Here is a 12610-nt window from a genome sequence, read left to right as displayed (position 1 = left end):
TAAACAGAAAGACAATTTGTTTCTTGATTATTTGTTTGGTTGTAAGAAGAGAAGGGCTCTAGGATGCTTAAGTATATCCTCAGTAAAGGATACTGCTGTGGGATGAAAGGAGAGCCTATTTTATAAAAGTATTTGTAAAGGAAGATGATATAATTACTGAGAAGGAGGATTCATCTCCCCATAAAGACTTGTTTGTTTGTTTGTTTGCTTTTTATGACTCTTATTAGCATTGTGAGATATAACTCATGGTCTTATAAGACACCTCTTACTATTATGTTTCTATGAACATAGGATTTCCAGAGGCAGTTTATTACTTCTTTCTTTGATTAACTTCAGACTTGTATCTGTTTTAAGATTTAGAGTACAACATGTTCGCTCATTTTCAAATTACAAAAAAGGTGAGAAAATAATATTTTATCTTTTTTTAAGGAAAGCCTACTTTTTATGTGCTAGTTTAGCACAAATGTTAACATTTTAAATATCACTTGTGACAAGACAGTCGTCTTTTGCAAAGCAGGAAGATGAACTTGGGTTTAGGGTTTAAGTTCTTCGTGGGTTGTCAGAACCTAAGCAGGTACAGGACTCCTCTCTAACTTGGTCCAGGAAAAACGTGGCTGCTCCAAATGCCATCCGCTTTTCGTCACCTTTTGTGTAAGACTCAGGAAAGGATATGGCTAAAGCATTGCAACTAACCAAAATCTTTACAGCCTCTTCCCATCTTGGGACCTATGCTGTGCATCAAGTTTTTGGGATTCAGGAATAAAAGTAGAAGAGAAAAATAAAGGGTGGTATATAGGCTTAATTGAATTCATTGTTTTCTACAAGGGTAAAGATTAGGATGAATGCATAGACCAAAGCGTCATCATCTGGCAATTTTAGGTGGCTTCCATGGATACTCTCACATCTGCTGAAACGGGTGTGTGGAGTAAGTGGAAACTTCCCACAACATTAGCCCTGTCCACATGCCAGGAAAGCAAATATTACCCTCTTTCCATGTCCCACACTCAGACTCTATTGTCAGCTCTCCTTTATAATTCCATATTATCAGAAATCAGGAAAAAACAATGAATACACACACTTCTCCACTCAAACAGGTCAAAGGGTGCTTGTGCAGACAATGTAAACCATTCTCCATTTTATGTTAATGGCAACCTGTCAGACAAAGATGGCCTCAAATATAGCCCCCCCCCCCCAAGCTGACGGGCCTAATTAAAAGAAAGAGTTCAAATTTTACAATGTTCATGTTTATTTGCAGCAAGACTTTTTTTTTATTATCATGAAATCCCTACTCAATTTACAGTGCTTCTCTCCGCCTCTAGATTTCCTAAAAGGAACTCATTTTAATGTTCAAAATCACACTTAGACAGCAGGATTACTCTGCCTATAGCTCCAATTCCCCAAGGGAGACAAAATGGGTCTTCCGATTAATGTTTTGTTTGGGTGTATATCACTTACCCGAAGCAGAAAGGCTTGTTGCAGAATCGAAATGTCTTTGATGTAAGCTGTTTACTGTCATGTTCACACTTTCCCAGGAGACTCCACAGTGGGTCTGCTGCTGATGGTTGCCTTGTTCACCAAAGAGAGACCTGTTAGTCAAGCGTCAGTATCGGCTGGTTTGCTGACTTTCTGTTGGACCATAGGTTGGTAGGGCACTCGGCACTGACATGAATCAGTACAAATCTGTTGCCTGCAACCTCAAACCGAGTACTTTTATTTGGTTAAGAAAAAAAAGTGGACATTTTAAAGACACGGAGCACCAAGAAGCAGAGAACAGAAGCTCTCAAAATTAAACTTAGGAGAGAAGTTATTGCTGAAGGCGATAAAGATCAATTGAAATGATACAGGGAAACTAGCTGACAGAGAAGATGAATGTTTACTGAGAATCCCTGGTATTCAATGGAAATGTTCCATAATCAGCGAAAAACTGGAAACACACTAGTTTATGTAGCTCTGCTTCAATGGGACGGGATATGAGAAAGTTTGCAGCAGGAACGCTGAATGCCAACATTGCTTGTATTCAGAGACTTGATCTGAAATATTACATATGTTCTTATTTATTTCAAAAGGCTTTTCAAATGACTCAGTTTTTTTTTTAAATCATGAGCTGTGGGGATTTGTTTCTGACCTGGACTTCATTGGTATATGGTATATGCAGCTCGTGGTTAAAATATTTATTGGTATTTGGGTTTAATTTTAGTTTGGTTCCAAAAATCTTTCAGGTTGATCTGACTTGGAGTTCAAGGTTTTTCTAGTTGAAGTATTACTCCAATATACTGTGTACAAGTTGGTGCATAGCAGAATCCAAGGGGATAGTTGAAAAGAGTACAAGCCTAACACATTATTTTGAATGTGAAGAATTGAATCTTCTGGTTATATTCTATTAGATTAAGTTCGATAACTATTTAGTATCAAAATCAGGTAGAGTAATATTAAAATTAAAATGGGAATACGGGGCGCCTGGGTGGCTCAGTCAGTTAAGCGTCCAACTTTGCCTCAGGTCATGATCTCATAGTTCAAGAGTCCAAGCCCCGCATTGGGCTCTGTGCTGACAGCTCAGAGCCTGGAGCCTGCTTCACATTCTGAGTCGCCTTCTCTCTCTGCCCTTCCCCCACTCATGCTCTGTCTCTCTCCATCTCTCAAAAATTAATAAACTTAAAAAAAATTTTCTTAAATGGGAATGCTGTGTTCAAAGATACGTCACATTTATTAGGGTAGTTACACCACACACACACACACACACACACACACATGCACACACACACGCGCACACACACACACAGGAAATAACAAGTGTTGGAGAGGATGTGGAGAAACTGGAAACCCAATCCTGGTGTACTGATGATGGAATTATTGAAAGGTGCTGTTTTGGAAAACAATATGACGGTGCTTCAAAAAATTAGAATTCCCATATGAACCAGCAATTTCACTTCCGGGGGTATACCCAAAAGAATTGAAAGCAAGGACTCAAAGAAATATTTGTTCACCTATGGTAAATGGCAGTATTATTCATAATAGCCACAAGGTGGAAGCAACCCGGTGTCCATTGGCAGATGAATTGGATAGACATATGGTGTGGTATAGACATACCTTATTCATCCTTAAAATGAAGAAAATTCTGACTCATGCTACAACATAGAGAAACCTTGAGGACATTATCCCAAGTTAAATAAGCCAGTCACAAGAAGACAAATACTGTATCATCCCATTTACATGCAGTGCCCTGTGTAATCAAATTCATAGAGGCAGAGAGTACAGTGGTGGTCACCAAGGGCTGGGGGAAGTAGGAATAGAGAGCTTTTCAAAAAGACACCGGGATTCAATTTTGGAAAATGAAAAAGTTCTTTGCATGGACTATGGTGATGATAGTATAATAATATGAATGTACTGGATGCCACTGAACTATACATGTAAAAAAGGTTAAGATGGAAAATTTTATGTTGGGTATATTTCACCACAATTAAAATTGAAAAAAATATTGCTATTCTGGTGAAATGATGGAAAGAATTTTAGTTCCACGTTTTATTCAGATGTATCATTACTTTAAAATACTTCTAAGATAATGTGAACAAACAATTTTTAAGAAAATATTAAGACTTTGCCTATCAGACTCAATGAACTTGCGTCACTCTATTTTTTAAAAAGTAATTCACTTTTAACATCACAGATAGTGATACCATGTAGAATAAATACCTGATTCATTGGCTTTACCCAGATATTTTTAATATTCAATCAACTATTTATTGTCAAAATAGGGGAAACATTATATCTGTTTGTTGTTCTTATGAGTTCACAATTCCCATTATAGAGAAGGGAGTGAAAAAAGAGATTTTTAACACAGTACCTCAAAGCAAAGCCTACCTAGGCCCTACACCTCTAGGGTGAATTAAAGTTGTATTTCAATTTTTTTTAATGTTTATTTATTTTTGAGAGAGAGAGAGAGAAAAAACATGAGCGGGGGAGGGGCAGAGAGTGAGGGAAACAGAGACTACGATGCAGGCTCCACACTGTCCATGCAGAGCCTGACATGGGGCTCGAACCCATGAACTGTGAGATCATGACCCTAGCCGAAGTCGGTCGCTTAGTGAACTGAGCCACACAAGTGCCCCTAAAGTTGTATTGCAAATACTCTGAATGTTGAAGAGTTGCTCTGTTTTGAAAATTTTTTTTTAAAACAGATTTTTTAAAACAGATTTATTGGGATATAATTTGTAGACCATAAACATGCAAGCATTGTAAGTGCATAATTTCATGTTTAGTACATGTAAACAGCTGTGCAACCATCATTAGTATGCAGTTATAGAATATTTTCATCACACCATAATTTTCCTTTGTGCCTGTTTGCAGTTAATCTCTGCTACTGCCCAGGCAACTACTGCCTTTTTCTATAGTTTTGCCTTTTCTAGAAATTTCATGTAAACAGAATCGCACAATACGTGGTCTTCTGTGTCTGGCTTCTTTTACTCAGTGTAATGATTTGAAGTTCATCCATGTTATAGGATGTGTCAGCAAATCATTCTTTTTTATTGCTGCATGGTATTCCATGATGTGAATATATCATAATATATTTATGAATTCACCACTTGATGGGTATTTTAAGTGCTGGCAGTTTTTGGCTATTATGAAAAATGCAGTTGTAAATATTCACATTTAAGTCTTAGGTGGACAAAAGTTTCATTTTCGGTAGACACTGGAATCTAGAAGAGTGAAATTTATGGGTCATATGATAAGTTTTTTTTAAGTTATTAAGAAACTGTCAAACTGTATTCTAAAATGTCTACACCATTTTACATTCCAATTGCAATATGTGGAACAATCCTAGAAGAGAGGACAGGCAGTTTCTCAGATATTGGGGATGTTGGCCACAGCAGCATCTTTCTAATATGTCTCCTGAGGCAAGGGAAATAAGAGAGAGAGAAAAAAAAAAACAACTATTGGGACTACATCAAAACAAAAAGCTTCTGCACAGCAAAATAAACAGCCAATAAAACTAAAAGATAATCTATGGGATGGAAGAAGATATTTGCAAACAATGTATCTGATAAAAGGTTGGTATCCAAAATATATAAAGAATTTATAATATTCAACACCCCAAAAATGAATAATCCAATTAAAAAATAGGCAGAAAACGTGAACAGACATTTCTCCAAATGCATACAGATGAACAACAGACACGTGAAAAGATACTCAGCATCACACATAGTCAGGGAAATGCAAATAAGAACCATAATGAGATATCACCTCATACCTCTCAGAATGGCTAAAATCAAACGCACAAGAAACAACAAGGGTTGGTGAAGATGTGGAGAAAAAGGAACCCTTGTGTGTTGTTGGTGGGAATGCAAATGGTGCAGCCGTTCTGGAAAATGTATGAAGTTCCTCAAAAAAAAAAAAAAATAGAACTACCCTATGGATAGGGTACTACTGGGTATTGACTCAAAGAATACAAAAACACTAATTTAAAGAGACACATGTACCTCCTAGATTTATAGCAGCATTATTTACAATAGCCAAACTATGGCAGTAGCCCAAGTGTCCACTGATTGATGAATAAAGAAGAGGTAGTATATATGTAATGAAATATTATTCAGCCATAAACAAGAAGGAAATCTTTTCATTCGCTACTATATGGATGGATCTAGAGTATAATGCTAAGCAAACTAAGTCTGTCAGAGAAAAGCAAATACCATATGACTTCACTCATATGCACAATTTAAAAAAGAAAACAGCCAACAAAGGGAAAAAAGAGAGAGAGAGAAACCAAGAAACAGACTCTTAACTACAGAGAACAAACAGATGGTTACCCAAGGGGAGGAAGATGAGGGGGCGGGTGAAATAGGTGAAGGGGATTAAGAATACATTTATCTTGAGCACTGAGTAATATATGGAACTGTTAAATCACTACATTCGAAAAAAATAAAAATAAATAAAAGATCGATACCATTTTCCACTCCCATTTCTCCACATCCTTGCCAATACTTGGTATTGTCAGTCTTCTTGATTGTGGCCATTCTAATGGTTGTGTAGCAGCACCTCACTGAAATTTTAATTTGCATTTCCCTAATGACTAGTGGTGTTGAGCATATTTTCATTATTATTATTAGCTGTTGTACATTTGGTGAAATAGTTGGTCACTTTTTCAATTGAATTGCTTGTATTCTTATTAATGAGTTGTAAGCCTTGTATATGTACTTCAGATTAAGTCCTTCAGCAGGTATATTATTTGAAAATATTTTCTCCCAGTCTATGGCCATTTTATTTTTAACAGTGCCTTTTAAAGAGCAAAAAATTTCCATTTTTATGAAGTCTAATTTATGATGTGTTTTCTTTTATGAAATGTGCTTGTCATATCTAAGAAATCTTTGCCTAACCCAAGATCGCAAATAGTTTTCTTCTATTTTCCTCTGAAAGTTTTATAATTTTTGCTCTTAAATTTAGGTCTGTAATCCATTTTCTTTTGTTCTTGATTTGTATGTATGATAAGTGGCAAGGGTCTAAGTTCTCTTTTTTTGCATATGAATATTCAATTATCTTTGTATCATTTATTGAAAATTCACCAATGAATTATTGCCTTGGCACCTTTGGTGAAAATCAACTAACCATAATTTAAGAATTTATTTCTGGACTTTCTGTTCTGTTTCGTTAATCTATTTGCCTATCTTTATGCCAACCCACAGCTTTGATTGCTGAATCTTTACAGTAAGTTTTGAAACTGGATAGTATAAGTTCACCTATGTTGTTCTCCTTCTTAAAAAAATGTTCTGATGATTCTATACCTTTTGTGTTGAATTCTTTGAGAAATTTGGAAAGAATTACTATCCTAAGAATATTGAGTCTTCTGGAGCACCTGGGTGGTTTAGTGAGTTAAATGCCTACCTTCTGATTTTGGCTCAGGTCATGATTTCATGGATTGCGAGTTCAAGCCCCACATTGGGCTTGCATTGATGGTGTGGAACTTGCCTGGGACTCTATCTCTCTCCCTCATTCTCTCTCTCTCTCTCTCTCTCAAAATAAATAAATAAACTTAAAAAAAAAAAAAGCAAAACACCTGTAGTTAAAAAAAAATACTGAGTTTTTCAATCCATGAATCTGGAATGTCTGTCCATGGATCTTTAATTTCCCTTAGCAATGTTTTGTAGTTCAGAGTGCACAGGTCTTACATTTCTTTTGCTAAATTGATTCTTAACTATTTTATTTGTTTTTATATTATGAATAAATTATTTTCTTGATTTAATATTCAGATTTCTCATTGCAATATATAGAAATAGAATTTACTTTTTATATTGATCTTATAGCTTGCAATTTTTTTAAGAAAGAATGAGAGAGAGAGAGAGAGAGAGAGAGAGAGAGAGAGAGAGAATCCCAAGCAGCCTCCACGCTCAGCACAGAGCCAACACAGGGCTTGATCCCATGACCTTGGGATCATGACCTGAGCTGAAATTAAGAGTTGGATGCCCAGATATCCAACTGACTGAGCCACCCAGGCACCCCATAGCTTGTAACTTTTTAAAACTAATTTATTAGTTCAAGGGTTTGGGTTTTTAAGTACTTTTTGAAAGAATTTTCTACTTATCAGATTATGTTGGTCTTTGAATAAAGGCTGTTTACTATTTCTTTTGACTTTGCATCCTCACGTTCTTACCCTCAACTCCTTCAATTTGCTTTTTGCTCCAAGTATTCTTGGATTCCTCTCCTACTTCCTTCCTAGAGCTTTCTTTCTAAAAATTCTAAGCACCTTTCTATGGACTCGCAATTTTTCTTCACGCTGTCATAAGAAAATGGAGAGAAATGTTGTCCTTTATACCCTATATATCCAAACATTTAGTCACTTCATTGGATTATCCAGTTCAGGCTGATATATTATCACTGGGGGACTTAGACAACAAACATTCATTTCTCACAGTTCAGCAGTACAGGGAGGCCAAGATCAAGATGCCACCACATTGGTTATCTAATGAGGGCCTTCTTCCTGGTCTGAAGATGGCCATTTCCTTGCCATCTTCAAATTACATGGCAGAGAGTGAACAAGTTTTGGTCTATTTTCTTATAAGGACACTAATATCATCATGGGGGGGGGGTACCACCTCATGACCTCATCCAAACCTAATTACCAGCCAAAGTCTCACATCCTAATACTATCCCACTGAGGGTTAGAGTTTCAACGTATGAATTTTAGGGAGACATTCAGTCCAAAATAGTTATGTTGATGAGTTTATCTCTAACACCTTATCTTTTTAATCTCTGTTTCCACTACCCTGGCTGGATTCATATTCCCTTATGCTTGTATTATTATAGTAGGCTTTAATGCTCACCTGAGGTTGGTCAGAACATCTGGTATGATTTTAGATTCAAGGATAAGCAAGAATGAGCAGTTTAAGTTATTGATTTTGATTTACTCTTGAAGAAGCTATAAAGCAAGGCAAAGTATATAAAAAAGATGATGCAAATTAGGTGGGCGCAGTTACCAGCTTTCTTTTCCGTCTTTGGGAGGCATGTTCAAATGCAGTTAGAGTAAGCCTGTTAAAACCTAAAAAAATATCACATATGACTCTGTTCCAAACCCTTTAAGCAATCTGCATTTCATGTAAAGTGTAAATCAAAGTTCTTAGGGTTTTCTACAGGCCCTGTATGATATGGCCCCTTTACCTCCATGATCCTATGTCTTACTAGTGTTCGTGGCTCAGTCCGTCCCAGAGTCCCTGGCTTTCTTGCTGTTCTCCTACAAGCTAGTGCACTTCTCTCGTTGTAGGGCCATTAGGCTGATTGTTCTGCCTGGAACCTTCATCTCCCAGACATTTGCAGATCTTTGTTCACATGCCATTTTACTAACGAGGTCTATCCTCCTTAACCATTTGACACTTACAACGCATTCTTTCCCTCTTATCCTCAGTCCTCCTTATTGAGTTCTAATATTTTCTTCATAGCTTTTGATACTTCTAAACTACTGTGTTAACTACTCATGTATTTACATGTTATATTTACTGACCATGACTCTATATCTCTCCCAGTTGGGAAATAAGTTCCAGAAGGTCAGACATCTTTGCCTAGTACTGTGCCTGTTACACAGTATGTGTAGGGTAAGTAATTATTGAATTAATGAATGTCTCAACCCTGGGGCATACTTCTTTTTATCCCTGCCTGTGTTTCGGGGCCCAAAAGTTTTCCCTTTAGGTTTACTGGGGCCTTTCACGCTCCTAGAGACGTTCTCATCCAAGCTTACCGCAACCCAATTCATCTTCCACGCTATTTTTCTTCCCTGTGCTCAGAAGCCTTAATGCTCTTTGGGTAATACTTCTGTCTTCCATAAAAACCCTGGCCAAATGAAAATCTTTCCCATTTGTACCAAACTGCATTCTAACACCATGTGAAATATCCTATTATTCTGTTGTGTTATTTGTGCTATCTTTATATATTGTCTTTCCAACAAGTTTATAAGCTTGTTTGATGAGAACCATACCATGCTATTTTTTTTTGTGATCTCCAAAGGTCATATGGAGAACGTTCAAAAGAGGTTTTTTGTTAAGTTACACTTAATTTGATTAACTTAAATTTAACTTGGAATGTCTTTCCTTAACAATGATTAATAAACCTTGGATCCATTCAGCCATATTCAAAATATTTTCTTCAAATATAAGATCAAATTTTGCCAAATGTATATGGTCTGTTAATATGAAACTGATAATGTGCTTTTCTAAGAAACGATTTCTCACAGTTTTGCTCTCAAACATTTTTTTTTTTAAATCAGCCAGACATTTTTTGAGGTTTGTACAGATTGTATACATTTCATTCAAATTCTGAAGGTTAAAGCCCTCAGAAAATATGTTGTGTGAATACTCTGGGCTCAATCTTATCATGGCAAACTACATAAAAATGCAGTATAATATCTAATAATTCTTGTCTTGAATGAATTACATGCTTATTAACATTCCAAAAATAATTTCACATATGTGTCTCGGGAAATGGAGTCACTTTTCCAATTTGTGTTTATTACCTAAAAGTGTTAATGTATTAATTCCACATGGGATTTGGGAGGTCTGGGATTTCATTGTAATGTGTAGTTTGCTTTAACAGATAATGTATCTTTCTTTAATGATAAAACATCAATTAATAATATTATTACATATATGAGTCTGATAGGCCATGGCAAGAGTCATCCAGATAAGTTAGCTCCAAGTTATTACATATTGTCCAAGAAATTAAGTTCTTCACCAGCTTTGTTTCTAAAGAAGAAAGAAATAGAAAGCACTGGGAGAGATGGAGGGACAGAATTACATTGGGTTATGTTGACCAGCGCTTCAGAGTGTATGTTCCCTTCTTATAATTACATTTATTGCTTTCAGTTGACATTTGTCCATCATTTCATTACCCCAGAACTGGTCACTTGGTTTCGCTAATTTCTTTCAGTTCTCATTTTAATGCTTAAGAACATTAGAGTGCCTTGATATTCTAAGAAAAATTAATGTGGTTGTATTAATTTTTAATAGTTTAATATTCATTCTAACCATCTGATAGCCAAGCAAAGATTTCCTATCTGTGTTGTTTTAAAACCAATTTTAAACTAAGTTATTAATATCCATGTGATATTCTTTACACTCCTTCCTCTGAGCGATACGTTCAGAATGATTTCTTCCCTCAGCGGCAAGTGCCCAGAGTGGCCCTAAGGAAGACTCCTCCCTGGTCTCCTGCACCGCGCATGTCTTTTCCCTGCCTTCCAAGCCCAGCCCCACCCACCACTTCTTGCCCCTTACTCTCCATCTCTACTCTTCCTCTGCCTCTCTGCGAGACCCTCTGTCCTTCTCCTTCCAGACTTCCTTAAGCTTCACATAAAAGAGGCACGCGGCTGAGGGAAGAACGTATAAGTTCTCTCATACAAGACGAGGTAGAAATGCCCAAGGTATCTCTCTCGAGTTTAATTAGCAGCATAGCACAGCAATTAAAAGCACAGACTCTGCAAAGCTTGGGTTCATATACTGGATTTACTTCTTTCTAGTGTGTGATCCTGTTTCTTAATTTCTAAAACGCTCAGTTTTCCTCATTGTAAAATGGAGATGATAAAAGCCCCTCCTTCGTGGGGCTGTATAAGGATTAAAGGTGTTAATATTCAAGTTAATATATAAAATCTTTGGCTATTGCTATATACATTGTAGCCAATGCTATTATTCAACTTGTCCACAAATAATGAAGAGAAGGGGATTTCATGGCAAATCATGCTAGAATGGGTTGTTCTCTGGTAAAGAAAGATAAAAAAAATCATAAAGAGTGTCTCCTTGATCATTAAGCACATGTATAGATTCTACTAAGACAAAACAAACTATAATGTTAACTAGTAATTATAACCATTGCTTAAATTCACAAACTTTGCTTTTATCTTTGAGAAACATGCCCAAATCTCCAAATCTTTAATTTCAGCATGATCTATAGTTGTTAACTATGCAAACTCTGAAAAAAAAAAGTCAGATGCTTTGATGGAAGTATACTGAAATCCCTTCTGGAATGTTCACGTTTCCTCACATTTTGTTTTAGACTTAGTAGAAATCAGTGTCTTCCTTTCCCACCACATCCTCACTAGGTCCTTTTCATTACTTCATACCATTTTGCAAAATTAGGAATCCTTTGTCTCAATAAAATTAAACAAAGAAATAAAAACAGAAACCTGTATAAACTGCATACTTCACATTGGCATTTAAGAATTGAGATTCCAATAGCAATACCAGAGGCACAAGAATGGATAATTGTGATAATTTTACCATCTAAGAATCAACTGCCGTTTACTGTGTGCTGATAAAGGGTAGGGTCTGTGCTAGTTAATTCTCTGGTGGATAAAACACAGGGAATCGCTCATTTCATCATGATCTTAGGTGTTGTCCTAAGTGCTGGCAAGAGCGATGAATGAGACGCAGCCTCGGTCCTCACGGCCCAGCGAGAAGCACAGCTACCGCTGTCGAGGATCTTGAACTTGATCTTCAGAAAAATCCGTGGCTTGCAACAATCTCACAAGTTGAGCGACAGAAACCAGGCTCCAACTTTGCATTTGAACAAGGTTCAGAAAGAGACACAGTTACCAAACTGTGGTATTAAAATTGAGGAAAGCGACCCCCCCACGGGTGGGTAATTGGAAGGGAGTACAAGCAGCCTTTTTGATATAGGGGTTGATTATATGGGTTGTTCACTTTGTGAAAATACACCTGTGATTTGTATGCTTTTTGGTATGAGTATCATACTTCACTTAAAAAAAGTCCCATGACTTATTAGAATTCCAAATGTATTGTCCTGATATTCTTCCAAATTTCTAAGGAGAGGTGTGATACCATTTTCTTCGTTTTCTCTTTCTCCAGGCCTCACACCTTTCCTGAGTGCAGCCTTCATGCTCCCTCCGGACTGACTTAAACGCAACATTAGCCACTTCCTTGGGTTCTGACAAATATCTATTAGCCTGCAGATTTCATTGGCTTCGCAGTTTATTAGAGATTTTGGAAGGACACATTGAAGTGGGTTATACTACAGCAGTATATGTGACTTTAAATGTAATAGGTATTGTTCATGACCATGTCCTCTGTTGACCCACCAATATGGAGCTCCAATGCATCTAGTTCTAGATTCACCCCTTATCACT

Source organism: Panthera uncia (genome assembly GCF_023721935.1).
Source record: "Panthera uncia isolate 11264 chromosome B3 unlocalized genomic scaffold, Puncia_PCG_1.0 HiC_scaffold_1, whole genome shotgun sequence".
NCBI classification, from domain to species: domain Eukaryota; kingdom Metazoa; phylum Chordata; class Mammalia; order Carnivora; family Felidae; genus Panthera; species Panthera uncia.
Note: the sequence above shows the minus strand (reverse complement) of the source record.